Source organism: Rattus norvegicus, chromosome 19 (genome assembly GCF_036323735.1).
Source record: "Rattus norvegicus strain BN/NHsdMcwi chromosome 19, GRCr8, whole genome shotgun sequence".
In the NCBI taxonomy this organism is placed as follows: Eukaryota; Metazoa; Chordata; class Mammalia; order Rodentia; family Muridae; genus Rattus; species Rattus norvegicus.
The window spans coordinates 23,824,806-23,847,090 of NC_086037.1; the positions used below are offsets into that span (position 1 = coordinate 23,824,806).

The window sequence follows — 22,285 nt, forward strand, 5'->3', positions numbered from 1 at the left end:
AATTAGCAATAATTTGTTTGGTTTCAGAATAGGGAACCTTATATTTAATATGTAAATATCCTGTATTGGCATGATTATGACTGCTTTCTTCTGGGGTAGCAAATGCCACTAATTGATCTACCATATGATTGCAATGTGTTAAAGATCCTGGCAATCTTGGATGTGATCTAATATGTGTAATAAATATTCTAGAGTTTCAGAATAACAATAGTCCTTTAATATGTGAGAATAACATTTAATATAGGCTTAGATGTAGAAACAACAGCAGTTGCAATATTCTGTACTACTCCTACAACATAAGCTGACTCGGCTATAATATTTTTACATCATGAGTAAAATCCAGCAATACATTAATTACTGCTAATACTTCATTTTGTTGTACTGACCCAAAAGAAGATTCTTGTCCCCAAAATTTATCTTTGGTCCAATAAGCCATCTGTCTTAGATCTTTGGTCTTGGAGCCATCTGTAAATACAGTAAAGGCAGATGGTAATGGGTCAACAGAAATTAGTGTATTTATCACATTTTTTTTTGTTTTCTTAAGCAATCCCAGAATTTACTATGGGGAAAATGAAATTCAGTATTTCTAGTGTAAGAAATCATGGCTAATTGAAAAACTTCAGACGTCTGCATTAAATATTCCACTTTATTTTTGCTTAATGAGAAAACAAAAGCAGCACAATCATATCCCCACAGTGTAACAGGTCTTTGTATGCCTTGCTGAATAATTAAAGAAATTTGTTCCTCATATGTTGTTAATGTTTTGTTAAAGTTAAATTTAATATATATCCATTCTAAAGGCAACTCATCTTCAGCTAAAGTGCCTATAGGATATTCAAGAGTATTTCAATGTATAATTTAATAACTCTATCTGGATCAATACGTGCCAAAAATGCATCTTTCCATTTTCAGAGAAGATATACTTACATGCCTTCATATAAGCATTAATATCCCCAGTCTCCTTTATAGGTAATTATGCTCTCCTATACTCTTCATTAGCATTTTCAAAAGCAAGCATTTTCAGCAGTTGTCCTCTAGCTTCCTCTCCTACCACTGTTCTTTCCATTGTTAATTTTAGTATACATAAAAACTTAATATATGGTTCATAGAAAGTTACTGCCTTTTTCAACCAACCACTATCATCCTTTATAATAAGTTGGTTGGGCCACACCTTGAACCGATGATAGACATTGTCCCAGGATAGACATTCTTTATCAGCAGGTCTCAGGGTAGAACTGGATATGTGACCCTGTGCTATAGCACTGTCCAGAGTGGTAAATGCAGCTTCTGAAGTGGAATGCAGGCCTGGCCTCTAGACTTCCACCTTCCAGGCCTGTCTGGAGAGCCTGATGCCCTGGCAAAAGAGACTCCTTCTCTCCAGAGGAGCACTGCAGTCAAATGACATCTCAGTGATGAAAACTATCAGTCCCCAAAGGCATGCCACTGAGCAGAGATAGCCTCAGTCATGCACCTCTGCCCATCCCCAGTTCCTCGTTTCAATAACTCAACCGTTTCATGAACTAGATGGCAATACTTGAGGCAGGATGATCAGTAGTTTACTGGCCAATCTGGGCTCTATGAGACGCTCTCCCTGAAATCAGAGCCAGCAGGAAATTCAGTATGAAAGCTCTTTGTAGCCAAGCTCAACAACCCAGAGCAGAGCCTGGGACCCCATGCGGTAGGATAAAGTGACTCCCATGCTTTTTCCTCTACCTTCAACACTCATGCTTTGGAATGCACACCCCTACAATGAGATCAATACACATGGAATAAAAATTAAACATAAAAATTAATGAAGACAATGCAGACAAGGTTTTAAAGGATCCTGGGAGTCCTCACTCTGCACTTCCCTTTCCTTTGTCTTGGGAACATCACCTGCACCAGAGGCTGAGACTTCCTGCAAGAGAGAGAGGAGAGATGCACTGTTCATTCCGCTGGAGCTGTGCAAAGACCAGAGCCACCTGTCTTTTCCTGACAGTGGGAGCTGGGCCCAAGTGTGGGCTGCTCCTACTAGAGGAACCACAAGAAGAGGACCACCTTCCTCAAACCTTCCGGGAAGTCAGAGCACGGGCTATGGACTTCCCTCAATCCTCAGAGGATTCTCTTTCAGCGATGGCTCAGAGCCTCTTAGGACAGAGAGGGACCAGAGCTTCCCCCCAAAGCAAGATTCCGGTCTTATCTGACAGGTATGAGGGCTTAGGGATGGTACAGAGGATGTGACAAGGTTACATGTAGCACAGGGGCTAGGTTAATAAAGAAATCAAAGAGGAAAGAAACCTGGAACATTCCTCATCTGTTCTTTTTGCTCTATTCGTAGGGATGAGGTGGCAGTATGGGGTAGAGGACTAGAACACAGCACAGCCTTCTCTGCTCATGGTGAGCTTTCTAGGCTGCCTGGTCACTCTGACCAGCATCTTTTCAACTGTGCCACTCTACTACCAAGGCTGACACAACTGGTGACCATGTAGCAATAGGACTGTACTGACTTAGCAACATTTGGAATCACACAATGATCATGTGTCACAGAAGAGTTTCTTTTTTTAGAAAAGGATTAAAACAAAAACTATTTATTTTGTCCATATGAGTGAGTACACTGTCCCTGTTTTCAGACACAACAGTAGAGGGTAGAAGATGAGATTAGAAATGGTTATGAGACACAATGTGTGGTTGCTGGGAATTGAACTCAGATCCTCTGGAAGAGCAGTCAGTGGTCTTAACCACTGAGCCATCCCTCCAGCCCCAATATATTGTATTTTCAATATTGTTTGTTTTTATTTCTTTTCTCACCTATGTCTGTATGGCGTTTCTGTGAGTACAGGTGCTCATGTGCCTGTGCAAAGGTCAGGGACAACCTGAGCACAGGTCCTCACCTTCTACCTCTCGTCCATGGCTGTGTATGCTAGGCTAGCCCTTCCCCTAACCCCTAGAGACTGTCCACTTTAGGCTCCTGTCTCCCTGTGTGAAGGGCTGGATGACAGACTCTACTGCATCCAGGTTCATGTGGCTTCTAGGGACCTAAACTGTTGTTGGGCTTGTTCAGATGAAAATAAACACCATTTCACAGCCCTGGCTGGGTCAGGCAGCGCACGGGTCTTTGCTGCTCTTGCAGAAGACTTGAGTTCAGTCTCCAGCACCAGGGTCAGGTGGCTCACAACCACCTGAGACTCCAGGTCCAGGGACTTCCAAGCTCTTCTGGATAAACCTACATGGCAAAAGCAGGGCTGGGAGCTGGAGGCTTCTGGTGTTGGCTTCTCCCTGCAGTAGGGGGCAAGTCATGGGCATGTGAGGTAACATGGAACCCTGTAATTCTACAAAGTGCAGAAGCTCCTGATGTCCCTCATGGTGCCCCAGAGCCTGCTCACCACACATGGAGGCTTCAGTAACATGGCCTTGTCCTGACCTGTGTGCACTCTGCATCCTCACTCTCTACCCCCTGCTTTTCGGGGTTGGAAGTCTCAGGTGTACGAGGCGCCTACCATAGGCCTCTTCCCTTAGCATTTCAGCATTTTACATTTTATGTAGTTTGTGGTGTTCCTGTGCCATGATATGCACGTGGAGAGCAGAGGACACAATGTGGACTCAGTTCTCTGCTTTCATCCATGATCAAACTGAGACCATGAGGCTGGGTGGCAGAGCCTTTACCTGCTGATCTGTACCCACCTGACCTTCACCAAGCATCCTTTGCTGTACACAGATATATCAGCCTGTGACCCTCATCCTCCATACTCTTATGAAGCAAACCACGTAGGTGTGGAGCTCTCATGTTAGCCAGGGCTAAAGGGGAAGGCAGCACGCCCTTCAGGAACTCTAGAAAAATGTCTATACTGGGACTAAACTCGTGCTGCCATGTAGGGCTACATTTTTCCTTTAAAGCAGGAGGATGTGTGGTGGTGGTGGCACAGGCCTTTGATCCTAACACTTGGGAGGCAGAGGCAGACAGATCTCTGTGAATTCTAGGCCAGCTCCCTCTACAGAGCTAGTTCCAGGTCAGCTACACAAAAGAAACCCTGTTTCCAAGAGTAAAACAAAGAAAGATGAAAGAAAGAAAGAAAGAAAGAAAGAAAGAAAGAAAGAAAGAAAGAAAGAAAGAAAGGAAGGAAGGAAGAAAGGAAGGAAGGAAGAAAGGAAGAAAGAAAGAAAGGAAGAAGGAATTTATATTTTATATACAATGAGATGCCTGCCTGTCTATGCCTGAACCATCATGGTAACTATAACTCTTGTCACATCTGCATTAATTCAAATACTGAAGGCCAAATGGTTAAATCTTAATGACTATACAATGGGGGGGGGGTGTGCTGAAGAGATGGTTGGTTTAGTGGCTAAGAGCAGAAGACCAGGGTTCAGTTCCCAGTGCCCACATGGTGGCTCTTATTAGCCTGTAATTGCAGTTCAATGGAATCGTTCTGGACTTCATGGGCACCAGACATACCACATGGTGCACAAGCATTTATTAGGTGAAACACTCAGGCACATAAAATAAGTAAATAAAATATATGGTTAACAGACACTGTGATTCAGGAAGTTCTTAGTGACTTTGGTTATCATTTCTCTCTCCTGGAGACCTGTCTTCCTCATGCTCAGCCTCCCTGGCTTCGAGGACATTCCCTAGCTCTGTGGAGCATGAAGTACTCAACACCATAAGCCAAGCATTGCAAAGCCATCTGCACCTTCACTACTACACCTTCACCATGGCTGTGTCTAAAGGGAGAGACTTGGAATCCCACAGATGCAAGGACAAACCTGTTGGGCTATGTGAGCCCAGCCACCCAATAGTCAGATCTACTCCTGTCCTTGGCTATGGCATGAGGCTCTTAAGACAAATTAATCTGAAGGATCTCAACAGCTATGCTGTTAGACCTCTCATTGCTCTGCCCAACCTACAAGCTCCTTTACTGGCTCAAATTCACACCCGAACTCCTCTCCTGCCTCAGCCACCATCAGCTCTTCTACTCCTCTCCACCTGTGCTCTGAAGAATCCACACTAAGGTGGACGTTAACCTCTTGTGGACCTCCAGACGTATGCTTGTGATTACTCTTCATTGGCTGTTTTGTATGGGTAGGCGGGTACTTCTAGTCTCTTGCAGAGTACTGCTCACACATTTTGGATCTTACAACACCCTCTTGATTGAGAATCCTGACTAATGACTAACTGGGCCTTCCATGCCTGAAGTCACCCTCTGTCTCCCAGTCCAAGATGAAATCCCCACCCTAACCCCATGGTGTCCAGTTTCATCTCAGAAGCTAGGCTCTGAACTACCCAATATCATTTGGATCTCTGCCTCTAATTCTCTGTTAAATCGTTCCTCTCTTCTTTAAAACAAATTCATTTTGTTGTTTATTTTTTGAGACAAGGTTTCTCTGTTTGGCCCTGGCTATTCTGACAGGCTCTCTGTAGATCAGACTTGTCAGGAAGCCAGATATCTGCCTGCCTCGGCCTCTTAAGCACTGGGATTACTGGATTGTGCCAGCATGTTTAATTAAAAATTAATTAGTGGCAGTGCATGTTGGCACATGCCTTTAATTCCATCCGTTGGGAGGTAGAGGCATTGTGAGTTCCAGGACAGCCAGGGCTATAAATTAACACCTTGTCTCAAAGAAAACAAGCCAAAAATGAAACAAAAATGTTGCAATATGGTCTTAGGTATGTAACTGAGTCTGTTCTTGAACTCTGAATCCTCCCACTTTCACTCAGGTGCTAATCAGCAGGCTTCTGTCTTGACTTTCACCGAGCACTCAGGGCTGCCAGGACTGTTACCTCTCCCAGTGTAACTCCTGACTCTCTCATCAGCATCATCACAAAACTCCTGCTAAGAATTAAGGAAACCTGAATTCTAAGGAACAGTCGGAGCTCCAGTATTTCCAAAGCTCACTCTAATACAGATGGATCCTATGCTGCAGTAAAATGGTCACAGCTGGAGGTCTTAATTCCAGGACTTGGGACAGAGGGGTTGGAGGATCTTGAATTCAAGGTTATTTTTATGTTCCATTGTTGCTCAAAGCGAGACGGGCTGCTACAAGATACCCTGTCTCAAAACTATACCAAACACACCTAAAATGAAACAGAGGAGTTTGAGTGGGCACAGATGGGAAAGCTCGGCACTTTATGGCTAAGCCACCTGCTGCCAGCACCAAAGTCCATGCACAGCCCCAATTCTGAGCTGTGTCTGGGACCCCACTTAGGAGCATGCACCAAAGTAGCTCAGATCCAGGGCTTTTGGTCTAAGAGGAATTCAGGCAGTCACACTTTGGATGCCAGTTCTCCAGCTCAAGTGCCTGTCAGCCCAGGATCTGGTCTTAGTCATGGCTTGGCATCCCTAAATTCCTCCCAGCTGTGCTCCGAACTCACCCTGTGCCCCGTTCTGATGAATCTGCCATTCTCCATGGGAGTAGCCTCAAGAAGTCCCTCACATCTGAAGCAACACTCTGAGTGCACTAAATACTGCAGGGGAGGGGCGTGGCCAGCAGAGCACCCACCCCTTTCAGCTGTAGAACATTTAGCTCTAGAGTGAGCACTGCTGTGCATTGTGGAACTTAAGCAGTATCCCAGTCTTGGCCTGGGAAGAGCCGTTGACACCCACACTTTCTGGGGTGACATTGTCTCCTGAGGATAGAGTCAGGTCAGGAGCGGCAACTGATGTTCACGAGAGACAAACTTTCTTCACCACCTGCCCATGCTGGCCCTAGGATCTGGGCTTTTTGGGTGACATGAGTGCTGAGCCCCCCAGGTAGATGGGTTTTCAGGGGTCAGGTGGTTATTGTCACCAAAGGTATCCACAAGGATAAGTCATACTGTACTAATTCCCATATTAGATCCCTTCTCACGGGTCACAGAGGCCGTGCGGGGTCCTAAATGTGGACCCAGGTTCCTGCGCACTTTTGAGGAGACTGGTCAGGGCGCAGGCTTCAGGACATTTTGTTTGAATTATTTTGGGGGATTTTATTTTTACTGTTGGGGGCAAACCTAGGGCTGCCATGTGCTGGTAAAAGGCTTTGCCACAGCTGTAGATCATCCCTAATTATAAACTCCTAAATTCTCCCAATCCTGGAACTTTCTAGGTCCCTCACATGATGCAACCTTTGGGGGATTCCTCACATAGAATCATGGGGTGGATTGCATCCTAAAGAGAGACAGTGGGAAATGTTCCCCAGTGTCTGCCTGTGGCTGTGGTGATGAGAGTGGATGTAGTGACCAGTGGATGGCAGGGCCCATGTGAAACCCTTTTGGTTTCCACTTGAGTGGAATCTTCACCATGCCTTTTTTTTTTTCTTGAAACACAGGTTGGCCTGGAACTTACAGTCTTCCATCACTCTGACTCAGTTTCCCATGACTGGGATCACAGGCTTAAATTACTATGCCCATCTTTCTTTTCTTGTATTTATAAATCTTCTAAAAGCCAGAAGGATCTAGAATTTAAAATTTTGCGGTCCAAGGCATTTCCAACAGGGGATTCTTGACCTAGGAGTGTCCAGACCAGTGTTTATTGTGTGGGTACTTCATTCCCATAACAGCTTATGTTTGACAAAGAGTTCCAAGGTGTGATGTCACTGGGCATCAGGCGGTGTCCCAAATAGCAGCACCGACTCAGGTTGTAATTTAGGCTGGAGAAACTTACTATGACCCTGGTAATCCTAGCACCCTGGGGCCTCACATGTCCTTAGTCTGATCTAGTGATGAATCAACTGCTCTTGAGGGTGGATTGGAATTCTAGTCACTGTGAGGCAGGAGCATTAGTATCCTACAGCCACTCTGGGCTCCATAAGAAGACCCTGTTTCAATAGTAAAAGGGGTCACCTGCGAGTTCTTACTGTCTTCCCTGAGGCCTTCCTGCTGGAGTTAGAATAGCTGTCTCACCAAGTTGAAGTAGAGGGCAGAATGTTGGTGCATTTTATAATGAGGACTAGTGACAGATAGTCTATGGAAATTCTAGAAAGATCTACAGGTATGTATGTCCTGTGCATGGGAATTGCTGGCTTCCCTGTGTCCTTTGCCTTTAATTTGCAGTCCATGGGGCACCTGGGAATGTCCCCAAACCAGGCTGCACACAGGGCTTGTCCCATGATTCTCACTTGCACCCAGTGCCTGCCTGATTGTCATAAGTCTGAAAGAGCCACTGTATGCTCTCCTGACACCTGCAGAGAGCACTATATGAGACCCTACCATCCCCACACTGCCCATCAGGGTCTACAATGTCCCTATATGGCACTGAGATGGTCTAAGCTGCTTCCCGCCTATATGCTGCATCAGAATCTGACCATTCCTAATTTCCTCCTCTCACACCCACACTAGAAGCCCTGTACCCACACTAGCCCCAGCTGTCCTGTTGCCTACTGACATCTCATGGACTCTGCCCCAATCCCCTGCCCCGCCCTGCCCTGCCCTGCCCCGCCCCGCCCCGCCCTAATGCCCTGCCCCAATGCCCTTTTGTGCCCTGCCCCAAACCCCTGCCCTGCCCCAGTGCCCTACCCTGCCCTGCCCCAATCCCCTGCCCAGCCCTGCCCTGTCCTTACTCAGCTGACATTGTGGACATCTCAAGACAGTCACTGGACAATGGCTGACACACTTGTCTGGAGACTGGAAATGTTTCTCGATCTTGGAGAGGAAAGAAGGACCCTCCAACTACACTGAACTCTAAGGAAGTTTATACAGGTGAGGGATGACAGGGACTGTTTTGTCTCATGTCACACATGACAGTAGAAAATATCCTAGGTATTGTTAGCATTAACAGAACAAAACACATAGTGTTGGGAAGGATAATAAATTATGAGTAGGATTAGAAAACCCCACGCCTCTTCCAGGTCCTAAGAGGGCAAAAACTACCACCAAATATAGCATTAATGTGATAGGTTGGTTAAATCTAGTTACTAGATTCTAGTGTGATACCTATGACCCTTTTTGTGTCATGGTCAGCTTATAATGACTAGAGGACCTAAGCTTGAGAGTCACCAATGCCTTTCCCTTGCTTCTCCAGCTGCTGAGCATTGAAAAGCCCTAATGGGACAGCATCTGTTTGCAGACATACTGGATTATTCTTCTTCACTTTATCTCTCTGAGTCACCTCCACTCACAGTAAGTCAGTTTAATTCCATAAATTGGAAATGAGTCACGTGGAACATATACTTTCTCAATACAATCACAGATTTCCATGTAAAAGGTGAAACATGAACTGTCCCACCTAAGCTCTGGGCTTGCACAGACGTACTCTGCAAAAGAAACATGTGGTCACAGCTGCAGTCTGCATTCACTATGGATGCTCTTGAGGTCCTCCCTAAGCTGCATAGATTGAGATAATTATCTTGCTTTCTATCAAAAGAATTCATTATGCCAAGTTGGCCTGTAGAAGGAGGCTAGTCTCTTCTGTATTTCATCAGATGTGCTTAATATATATAATCATCGATAGTAAGTGAAAGATCTTTTTGGAATTGAAACTGAGTGATGCTGGAGGATGATTCTGAATGTACAATGAGCAGTGGAGGCACCTGAGCCCAGTACGGATGCCTAGCAGCCTACCACATTGAGCAGGCACCGCTCAACCACCTGTACATACACATCTCCTGAGATCTCTCTCCTTAATTGAAGGTGATCGTGTCCATCTAGTATAGCACATGCCCTGGAAGGACAAAAGCTACCTACAGGAGCTGTGGTGATGACTCCCAGGTTAGAGCATCTGCTGCTCTCTCAGAAGAACCACATGGTCCCTAACAATCATCTACAATGGGGAATGCTATTCCCTCTTTTGGATCATGAGGGAAATGCACTCAGGAGTGGCCCAGACATACATTTGAAAAAAAAAGATCCATTGAGTTACATGATAAAAATAAATATAATCAGCAACAATAAAAAACACAGCATATGAATGATCAAGTGAAACAGCACCTATAAAAACCTATTTCCCAAAATGACGTTGATGGTCATTATCTTTGTGGTTTAATACTGATGCTGTATTGTAAGAAAAACCGAGGCACATGGTTCTCGATTAGGATTATTCTATATTCCTTTGTGAAAATTGTCATTTTTTCTGCAGCTCTACAGGCATGAGTGTGTGTTACTCAATATCTGGTGCACACAGTCAATAAGGAATGGGTGTTGTAGACTGATATAGACTAGGATGAGCAGAAGACATGACACCATGGATACAGTATGTCAGTGATTACATCATAAAGTGTGTGTCCATAAAAAAAGTCACATTATCCACACAAAAGACACTATCACCCTGTGTACCCCTTGGTGTCTTTGAATTCACTGGACCATGTAAAGATCCATATCTAGCTCTCAGTTCTAAGTCTACAGGAGGGGAAAGGACCCTTGAATAAGATGGTCTTAAGAGTCAAGAGTTACAAATCAATTTTTATTCATAAGGAATACAATTTACAAAAAACAGGCATAAAATGAACAACTAAAATGGTATAAAAATGTAAAACAGTAACAAGAATATATAACTATGAAATAACGAAAAGAAAACTTCAATGAAAATCATAACCAAAAACATTTCTTAACAGCATTTTCTTAACAAACATTTAGAAACACAGTTGTAGTGCTTTTTCTCCTCTAGGAGGTGAGATGTCAAGGTACTCCCCTCAGTTGTCTCTCAAATGGTGTTGTCAGTATGAGAAAGGAGAAAGACCTCAATGAGATAGGCTGGCATATGGATACATAAATTTAGGGTCTCTATACATTGAGGAAATTATCTGAGAAGAAGAATATTCCCCCAAAATGTCTTTGACTGTGAGGATTGTCGTCACAGGGAACTCCTGAGAGAGAAACTCATTCCTCAGGGGGCGGTCTTCCTGGGATCCGTCCTATGCCATGTCTCCTGCAGTTCCTGAGACCTGGGAGGAGAAGGCAGCCATTAAGACACTGATTTGGTGGGGCCTGCATACCAGCTGTCAAGTTGCTGCCTTCTGTCCCCTCAGCTGCATTGGACAGACAGCACTGATCTTTTCACTGAAATCATTGCTGATATCTCTGCAGGCTGGGGAACATCACCAGCAACCCTCACAGTACTGTGGGAGAACAAGCTGCTCCTCAGACTCTACCAGTGCAAACCAAGAATGGGGAAATGGGGAGAGACCTAATTGGGGTGCAGGAAGAAAGGAGAAGGCCACATGATACCCAGATCAAAGCCAATGACCAGGACTCATTTGCCATTTGCACTTGGTTCTTATCCCTACAAGGTGCTTCCAACCATCACATGACCCCTGTATGACCTTTGTCACACGACCAAGAACTCGTTCAAATCTCTTCATAGCATCCAATCTGTGATAGGGAGATGCAGTCATGTTATATGTTATTCCTCTGTCACCATTTCTGGACTGCAGTTTCAAAAAGGGCAGAGAAGTATAATTGCCAATAATTCAGTTTCTGAAGAGTGGTTAACTTCCCAGAATACTTGTGCACAGACAGAGCAATGAATAACTCTATCACATAAGGTGGGTGACTGACTGGGTGTGGGGAGATTAGAAAGGTGATAGGGGAAGCAAAGATGTATCCAATAGGCAAATGGTATCAGACATTGTTAATCTGACTCAGCTGCTCGTTCCTACCAAATTTTGCTGGGTCTGGAGGTTGCTGGCCGTCTCCTGTTCGTCTTCATTATTCGGGTTCAACTCAAACAAGTATCGCTGTAACTCCTTGCTCTCCTGCTTCAATGTGACCAACTTCTTCTTCATACATGCCTGGTCCATCAGGAGCCAGCTGTGCAGGTTGCTGGAAACACACTCTACATAGTAAGATCCTGAAGCCTCTTCCTCCCATTCCAACTGCCAAATCCCACAAACTCCACCAGGACCCAGATACCCATAAAGACTTCATAGAATACATCTCCATACATGTAAGGCTGCTGCACAAACAGCAAACGGCCAATCCAGGGAACAATAAATTGTTTCTGTGACCCAAGCACCAATAAGAGTCCATGTCTGTCCAAAAGAACAAGGGATCTACAACTATCCATGAAAGCCCAATGCATCGGGGGAACATCAATTAGTAGGCGGCAAATAACCACAAGAGGACAGTAGAACCAAGGGAAGGTCATGCAAACCATGTGGTCCACACATTGAGCTTTGTTAAACCTGGTATGACCCCAGAGCCGCAGGTTGGACTAATAACACTCTGATGCCTGAATCAGGGTAGTTCTATCCAGAGCCTTCTAAAGATGCATAGACACTGTGGTGATGAGTCACAGTCTCTTATGGAACTGAAACTGAGTCCAAAAGACCCACGGCACAGTGATATTTAAACAGCAGAAGAGATGGGCCCAGAGCTGCAGACCCTCCGGTCCAGAACAAAGAGAAGCAGACATGGCCATTCCACAAGTGATGGGCCCTTCTGACCAGTACTTACCGATAGAAGTTAATCTCCTTCTTGAGCTCCTGAAATTTCTCACGATGTTCAATGTTCTTTGTGTCTAAGTTGTGCAGTAATGACATGACCTCTTTCTCCTTTATCTTCAAGTTTTCATAAAATGGATTTGGCCTGAAGTAGGGGCTGGCCCCAGGAAGATAGAACCCAATGAACATCGAGGTTTAGGATTATATGAACTCAGGCTGTGTCCTGTACTACCCCAGCCCTGGAAGGACACTTTCTGAATTCTACATATTTGGATCATCTTCAGCTTCAGAAACTTGGAATTGTGTGCCCAGGACAACAGAAGCTAAGCATCCTGATAAAGGGTTCCCTGGCTCACTTTTTTCAATCAGGAGGGCTGGATCTGCATTCAAACCTGTTATGCTGTCAAGAGCCTAGGCCACAGAGCTTACCCAACCACACACACACACACACACACACACACACACATCCACAAACCTCTGATTTCATTTTTCCTGTTTTGACAAGTGGAATGCTACAAGCCGAATAACTAATATTCTAGAGGCAGACAGTACACATAATTCTGGAGATGAGACCAGATGTTGCCACAAAGTTGTAATCTGCCCAAGGCATACAAATGTATAGACAAATGTGACCACACAGGCAAAGAACTGTACTGTTGAAAGTGGGGCTTCCAAAATAAAGCACTTAAACCTCCATGAAACTATTATACAGGTAAATCCTGAGGTCAAAAAGAGACCCCTAAATTCCAAGTGTGCAGGGACATAGAAACATATAAAAGTTGTACATATGCATGCAGACTTGTGCACACACAGACACACAAACTGGGACACACCCACAAGAAAAGAAAAGTAAACAGACTCAGAGAATGAGAAAGAGAGACAAATATGGAAAGAGCACAATGAGAATCAGTAGGAATGCATGCACCATTACTGTCTCAGAGTGTAAGGCACACAGACAAGAAGGAACAGGCCTGAGCCTCAGGCCTTCTAGTTAAGCATTGATATGAACAATGTGGGACCTTCACCTACGGCTACTACCAGGAGATGATAGCATTCAGTCACCTTCCTAGCAAGTACAAACACTCTCCACAAACTCACAGCACCTAGAACCTTGCAAAGCTGCCACCTGTCAAGGGCTTTCCAATTGTACACTGGGAACTCATGCTCCAGTGACTTTATGCCTAAATTCTTCACTCAGATCACAGGTTCAGATTTTCAACAGGCAGAATCAGAGAGTCCATTTCCAAACTCACTCCTCAGTAAGGGTTAGGTTCTGAATCTCCTCTCTATGGGAGATGAGGTTTAGAACAAGGTCGTTTGTTTGGAGCAATGCATACCTCTTGCTCATGGATCCACCTGTCACATAAAGGAGGCGATCTGTCAGCTCATTTCTCTCCTTGGTAGTTAGTTCCAGTTCTCTATTCAGCCTCTCCTCTTCCTCGTTGGCCTGCACCTTGTTTAGGACATTTTCAGGGGATGACGTCTGTCTGCAGGCCTCTGTAGGTAGAAGAACACAAGTGAACCCGCATGGGGCGAATGCATAGAGCATACACAGACCACAGTGAGGTCCAAACAGGAGAACATGCTTGGAAGCCAGTGTCACTGCAAGGAGTTTGATCTGTGTAAGAGGCATCCTAAGTGGATCACAGTTCCCCCACTACTATATAGAGACCAAGAGATGTAAGCAGCCACGTGTTCCCTATGCCCGCCCACACAGGCTTACAAGTACCAGAGAGATGCCTTCTCCAGGATTATTATCAGGTACGCAGGCTACAACCTGGTTTCAGGACCCTCACCCCTCTGGTTTCAGAAGTCAGATCATCAATTCAGCATCCACAATGACTTGATTGATCAGGGATACTCAGATATCCTACACTGTTACTCTAGTCCAATAACTTTGCATTAAAAAGTCATGTAGGGGGAGGACATGGTCAAGAGACTTATTAATTACCCCTACTGAAATGACAAATGCCCCAGAAGTGCCAATAGGTTACAGGCTCTTTCTCTGCCTGCTCCATATATTTTGGCTACTGTAGAAAAATATCTGCCACACAGAACCTCTAATATATGAAGGTAAGATTGGCCCCGTCAGCCAGAGGTAGTCAGAGGAGTTCTAAGAATATAAGGTCATGGCCAGGAGCACAATTCTCTCCCTCTTACTACTGTCAGATAGTCACTGAATTTAAAGAAGCAATGAAAGTGAAGTACATTGATGCCCTGTTTAATTCAGAAAAGTTATACCCTCCATGACTACTTATGGTGTTATTATATCAATTTAACATACCGAATGCACTGTAAAATAAAGACTAGAAGTTCACCAAATAATAGCATAGGCAGTGCCATATCCTCCATGTGGTTATGGAGAAACTAATGATGTGAAAACCTTGACTTTCAGGAATTGTGATAATCATGGAATTCAATATCTGTGGAGATGTTCCAGTGGTTGTGGCCCATTACTAAAAAGGCCAGCTGAAGGCCCCCACACACACCCCTGACAGGAAGCTCAACATACACTGCCCAGAACTTACTCCATATTCCCCATGTCCTGTGTCCATCATTACCTTTAGGTTTCGTTTGCTTCACTCTAGATTCTTCTCTATCAACATCAACTCTCCCAAAGCGCCTACAAAGACGGGCAAACATGTCTGTGGATATATCCTTTGGACACTAAGAGAAAAAGTAGGGAATTGGTTGTCACAACGATACTGGTGACATCACAGGGATTCCAAGAAGTCTCTAGGAGACAATAGAATGTCCACGAAGGGTCTGCTGATGTCACGGAGAACAGACTTTGCCTCCTTACTAATGTTCTCCCTGTACTGAGCAAAAGCTGATGTGCCCTTTTCAGGAGACTTCCCTGTGGCATAGCCACTGAGCACCACATGCTTCCAAAGCCAAATTTGGCTCTAGGCTTGATTGGAAAAACCTAAGTCATTGCTATGTAGCTAAATGAGTGCTTCCTCCCCAATCCCTGCACAGAAATGTTTCATCCTACCTCAAATTCTCCTCAGTCAGCACTTTACCCATTAAAGATTACTGAGAAATCACACCAGTTCCTATAAGTAGCCAAAGAGGTCTCCTGTCTCATCATGTGCAGGTGCATGAAATCACACCCAGAAAGAGCCTGTAGGGTAGGTTGCGATGTGGGTGTGTGTTATAGGTACAACCTGAAGCTTTGTGCTTAACATTTGACAGTTGCCACCAGATTCCTTAGGAGAAAGAATTGCATTCATTATGGTGCTGGCAACAATGTGGTGATCTGTTAGCAGAGGAAACTGAAATATTGGATCTACCAGAGAATGCACCCTCAGGCTGAGTGTGGGGCTCTCCTCTTTGCACTTAAGTTACCAAAGCAGGATTGCTTACAGGCCTCTCTAAGCTATAACGTGTGATTTCATCTGAAAAATAAAATAGTCAGCAGATGTTGGGGGGGATGCAGCCAAAGGAGTAGGACAAGCCTAGAGATATAACTCCGTGGACAGAGTAAGAAACAAGCATCTTCACTCCTGTTTCATGGATCACCCCACAAAACACAAAAGCCTCTATCGTACTAAAAAAAAAAAAAAACAAGTTATTTTCTTGAATGCATACACTAATACTGTTTACAGTATTAGTAGCAAAGCTCAGATTTTGGGGGCAGATCAATGACTTGAACTATCTTCCGGACAACATATAAAGCAATAAATAAATAAATAAATAAATAAATAAATAAATAAATAAATAAGAAAAAAACAGAAAAATAAAAATCACAAAAAGCACAAGCCTCTCATGTGAAGCTACAGAAGAGTGATCCAGTGGTCACTTCTGACCAGGCCATTTTAGCTATGACAGTGCATAGTGACCCTTAATTTGATGGGTCCTATATAAAGCTTTGTGCAATATTGTCATTTTAACAAACCTCATCCAGAACATGCATAACGACACAGGATATGATCACAATGTCCTTGCTGTGTATCAAGTTATTTTTCTGTGTCCTTGATTGTCAGGCATATTACACCAACAATCTGAGATGGCTGGTAGACTTGGAAGAAAGTGGATATGAAAGATCCCCATTTATATATCAGTACAGCCATTTCTTAAGAATGAGAATCTTTTAAGCTGGCCCTCGCTTAGCCCCTTGACATTAGACAATAGACCAGAAAGTACAGAAAGCACATTCCCACCCACTCTCTAGGAAGCTGCCCGACCATAAGAACAGAGGGTATAGAACATATTTACTGCAGGACAATTACAAGACAGGAAACATCTCTGGGAAGCTGACTGACCACTATAGAAGTGAGATGTCCTTGGTACTGAATGCAGCTGTGCTATAGGCTGACATAGCTATAGCCTTGTCCTGGGAACTCCAGAAGAGAAACACCTGCCAAGACAGATATCATGGTCCTTGTCCTGGGAACCCCAGGATAAGAAAACATATATCAAGTCAGACATCCTTGGTACTGAAATAGCTACATTGATGTGGTTAAAGCCTTATCCTAGGAATTCCAGGCCGAGAAACATCTGCCTAGATATCCTTGGCACCGAAATAGCTGAGCTAATGAAACTGTGTGATCATAAATGACTGTTTAAGCTGTACATTTCTGTTGTTCGAGGCTCCTCACATCCCTCCTGCATGAGGACCATGTCAAGCCCCAGTGCATTGGTATCCCAAAGTAAACCTCTTGTTTTTACATCAAGACTGAGTCCTGTGTGTTCATGGGGTGGTGATTGTCCTCAGGACTGGTGCGAGAATCTCCTCTGTCTGAGGGTCTTTCAGATAAAGCTATAGTTGTGGGTTACACACCTCAATTCTCATTGGCTAATGCTGTCCTCACAGTCCTTGGAGGCCCCTTTGTAAGACTACCTGTTGGAAAGTGGAAGCAGCTTTATTTGAGCTCAAAGTGAACCTGACGAGCAACGTAGAGAACAAGATGGGGTAATTGAGACCCTGTCTAAAACCAGCACAGAAACACACCCTTCATTCAAAGCATCATCTACCAATTCTTGAATTTTTACCATTCTCTGCCAACCAGTCTTTCATTCAGGAAAGGTAGAAAAGAACTGGAAATGATCTTCGTATTCTAAGGACCTTGATCTGTCTTTCCTTAGGTCCACATTAAGAACAAATGAATTGGGTATCACCATCTGAACAACTTAGTATCAACTACTCAGCATTTCTAGCCTAATCCTGTGCCTATGGCAATCTCAAGCTTCCCTGAGTGTTGCTGTCCCAGAAAGAAGAATGAAGAACTGAGGTCAAACCCCAGTGAACCTTTCAAGGGGTTAGAAGAAAGCCATCAGAGATACTGCACTTCTTTGTCCTTAGATTAAATCAAGATGATACAACGTGAATCTATTGGGCTATTCAACCATACATCTTCCTCACAACCCCACCTATCTGAGTTCATTGCTTGGCAGAATTCATGCCCCACCATCCTAGATATTTCTTGATTCATTGCTGCCAAGGGCCAGGTTTCCTGAGTTTTGTTTTTTGTAGAATTGGGTGTAGTCAATCATAGTTGCCCTCTGTAAGAAATGACAAATATCTATAATTACTGACCACACTGTACTTGTGTATACAAGTACAGTAGTGGAAAATTCAGCATAACTGAGGAGTGGGAAATCTCCACTGTGTCCTGGCCTTTCTCTGCCCATATCACAGCTCACAGGCGGCTGGGGCAAACCTTGAGTTCCTCTGTAGAAACAGAGTGATGTTGAATGGACACTGAGCAGGCAGAGCAACACAGCTGAGGCAACTCAATTCCAGCAACAAATGCATTATGTGTTTCCCATCTTAACAGCTCCTTTTGAGGACTTGTCCCCACACCTAGCTTAAACACAGCAATTTTCATACATGCCAGCCTGCTATTTCATATTGTTGCTGTAATACGCCTCCACATCATAGATTTCAAAAAAGAAAGAAAATAAACCTGACACTGAGAAGGGTGATGCTTGTCAACATCTAGTGTGTTGGGGGCCCAGGTACGGTCACAAATAACCAGGACACAGGGGATGCAGAGCAAAGCCAGATGCAACTGCATGCAGCTGCAAGCTTATTAACCCTTATACAGGCATGAATATGGATTACCTCACTTTCCCTTTTGGCAAGATATAATAAGATCGTTATTCCCATGATACCAGGAACGACTGAGGCAAGACTAGGCAAAGAAGTGAGACTAAGCAAAGGCTTCCCCTTAAAATATCTGTATAGCAAATCACCCCTCTTCCTAGTATCACAATATGCTTGTCATAACCCAGAGAGCATGAGAGCCGCTTCCACAAAAAACGGACACAGTACAGCATAGTGTAAGGTAAAGTGAGAAAAACATTTTCTTCTCAAGGGCAGCGTTCCAGCCCCTGCTTGCATCTCTCAGCCGTCTTTCCTTGATCCTGTCAGGGAAGTGTCTCTCAGTGACTCCTCAATTTCTCTCTTTGTCTTTTGTTTTAAAAGTAACACTTTCTATAACATAGCTAAATGTCCTTGAAGGGGTTTAATCATGCAAAAAGAAAGCAATATAATATATGATGTATGCAACCTTTAATGAGTGTATCTATTTTGTTAGGGGTATTTTTCAGATACCTTCACAGATCTGGATTTAACTTTGGTAATTGTTATCTGTCTACAAAATCAACAATATCGAATAAATATTCCAGTTTTCTGGCGTAAAGTCCTCGGGAGTAAGAACTAATGATTTTGGAATTTGCTCGGTGTCTATTGTTATGTCCCTCATTTCATTTCTAATTTTTAATTCATGTATTGTCTCTCTTGTGCATTGTTAGTTTGAGGAAGGGGTTGTCTCTCTTGTGGATCTTCTCAAAAAAAAAAGAGGAAGAAAAGAAAAAGACAGCTCTTGCTTTCCTTGACTTTGTATTTTTCTCTTTGTTTCTAAAGGCTTGATTTCAACCCTGAGTTTATTGCGCTTCATCAGATCCTACCAGACTCTCTATGGGATGAGGCTTTGCCTCCTCTTGGTAACAGAAGCATGGAATAAATGAAGCTTCTGCTGATCTCTGTTGTGGTGTTGCACATCACAATCTCACCGAAAACCATGCATAGCCTGGTTTTAGGCTCTATTAAAGCGGCCCACTATTTCAGTGTTCCCTGCAAGGTGCCATGGAACGGTAGTAACATAATTCTGCATGCACATCGACAGGTTTCTCCACGGTCTTCTGGGTCATTTGATAATAATTTATAGTGAGTTCATGGATGAACACACACACACACATACACACACACATACACACACACATACACACACACTTTACTGACATGGTGCATATTCTTTGCACACCAAAAATAAAGTGAGCGTTACTGAAAATGCACCAATAATGGAATCGATGGAGGGAGCTGTGGGGAAGCTGGGGCTTAGAGTTACTTAAAAGACCGATGCAGATTCTCCTTCTATTGGAGGAGAAACTTGATAGACAATGGGGATCTTTATTTTCTTTCTCTAGAGCACACAGGACTAGGGTGGCAGCTAGGGCTTTGAGTGTGTTTGGCAAGTACTGTAGCACTGAATTAAATCCTAGGGCTGGAACCCTATTAATCATCTACAACAATTACAGGGCAGGCTGGATGATGACACTCAGCTGACAATGTGGACATCTCAAGACAGTCACTGGACAATGGCTGACACACTTGTCTGAAGACTGGAAATGTTTCTCGATCTTGGAGAGGAAAGAAGGACCCTCCAACTACACTGAACTCTAAGGAAGTTTATTCAGGTGAGGGATGACAGGGACTGTTTTGTCTCACGTCACACATGTCAGTAGAAAATATCCTAGGTATTGGATGGCGCTGTCAGCATTAACAGAACAAAGCACATAGTGTTGGGAAGGATAATAAATTATGAGTAGGATTAGAAAACCCCAAGCCTCTTCCAGGTTCTAGGAGAGCAAAAAGAAAAAAACCACGAAATACAGCATTAATGTGATAGTTTGGTTAAATCTAGTTACTAGTTTCTATTGTGATACCTATTGTCAGTGCCTGTGCCGACAGTGTGTGAATATCGGGTGTAGGTTTGTGGGGTTGAAAGAAAACACGTACACGGGTCACCCCTTTTTAGCGAGTGCCACCAAGGCTTTGCTGAGATCTCCTTATATACCAGAGGCAAAAGCCATGGAAAAACAACAAGGCAGGTGAAAATCCCCAACCAGGAAAATAGGACAAGTCTGTGTGGTGAAAGTTCCAGCCCAATCAGGGGCATAAACAGCTTCTTAAAAACAAGAAGCAGGAAAGCTTAGTGGGGAGGAAGGGTGCCATGGAAAATCCCAGCCCAAATCAGGTGCTAAGAGCAGCTGTCAAAGGTGTAAACAATTTCTTGCTATAGCAGGCTGAAAGGCTCAGCGAGGGGGGAGGGAAACACCAAGGTAGGGCCCAACAGGAGCCTTCAGTGGTGGCTCTAATGTTTCACTTTCCTCTGCCAACTGGCCTCCACACTGTTTCTAGCACCATAATGATTTCAAATCTTCTGCCTAAGGAATTTTGTGGCAACCGTTGAATGCTAAGCACAAGGCTTCATGGGTGTTCCCCAAACACACACCCATGTTGCAACCTTCCATGCAGGCTATTTCGTGATGTGATTTCAAGCACCTGTACATAATAAGACAGGAGAACATTTTGACTGCATATTCAAACTGGTATTATTTCTCAGGAATTTTTAATGGCTAATATTGGTGAAGGAGGATAATTTGAGTTAGGATGAGACTTTTTGGGCAGGATTTGGAAGGAAACATTCATTTAGATGCATAGGAATTATTAAGGTTTTTATAATCAAGCCTTGAGGAAAATTTAACTTTGGAAGCAGGAGGTGCTCAGTGGCTCTGCCCCGGGAAAGTCTCCTGGAAACGCCACCTCAGCTTATGCTCAGTTCAGGGAGAACATTAGCAGGGAGGCAAAGTCTGCTCCCCATGACATCTGCTGTCCCTTCTTGGACATTCTATTGTCTCCTAGAGAGTTCTTGGCATCCTCTGTGATGTCACCAATGTTGTAGTGACAACCAGTGCCCTAGTTTGTCTCAGTCCGAGTCTGGCAGATACATCCTAAGACATGTTTTCCAGTCTTAGAAGTGTTTTGGGAGGGGGGATGTCGATTGTGGAGAGACTAGGGTGAAGGAGTCTGACCTTTCGTCTCAAAGAAATGATGGACAAAGAAAGTGGTTCTGGGGAATGTGGAGTAAGTTCTGGGCAGTGTCTTTTGAGCTTTCTGTGGAGGCGGGGGGGGGGGGGAGGGATAGTGGGGGTCCTGCAAGCTTAAGCTGACCTTTCTAGCAATTGGCCACAACAACTGGAGCATCTGCAAAGGAATTGAATTTCCATGAATATCACAATTCCTGAAGGTCATGGATTTCAGAACATTAATTTTCCCATCCCCAAAGAAAGGATATGGTAAGGCCAATGCTACTATTCTGTGAACTTCTGGCCTTTACTTTTAAAGTTGATTTGTGGCTTGTTTTTTGTTTGTTTATTTATTTATTTAGTTGGTAATATTATTTATTGCCAAAGTCAAACATCTGGGTTACATCCTCGGACCCACATGACAGAAGGAGAGAAATGGCTCCTGAAAGTTGTTTGGTCATGTGCTGCGCGCGCACACACACACACACACACACACACACACACACAGACACTCATACTCATACTCTCACTCATACACACACAAACTTTAAAGCAATAGTAATTTTTCTTAGAGTCTGATATAATTGGTTCTAATACAAAGACAGCCTGAGTGTAGTTACTATATAATTAAATAGTACTCATGCTCTTAGGCAAAGAGTTTAAAGTTTATAGGTACCAAATAAACTCGCATTGGGACATATAAAGAACATTTAAATGATCAGCAGAAATACAAAGAACAACTAATTTAATTTGTTAAAAGTGAAACCTTATACAATTCTGAAGGTTTTTATGCTGGTTTTATTATACATGTAACTATGAAAAGAAAACATACATACTTGATCAATGAAATGAGGAAGAGTGATTT

General features: G+C 43.8%; 2 protein-coding genes across 3 annotated transcripts in view; one reads left to right on the forward strand and one right to left on the reverse strand.

The window, feature by feature from the left end:
- LOC134483260 (disks large homolog 5-like) overlaps window positions 1-22,285 on the reverse strand; it is a 664,485-nt gene that overhangs the window by 269,560 nt on the left and 372,640 nt on the right. The window lies entirely within an intron of this gene.
- Window positions 1-22,285, forward strand: part of LOC134483259 (uncharacterized) — a 478,774-nt gene that overhangs the window by 68,298 nt on the left and 388,191 nt on the right. The gene's annotated exons all lie outside the window — the stretch shown is intronic.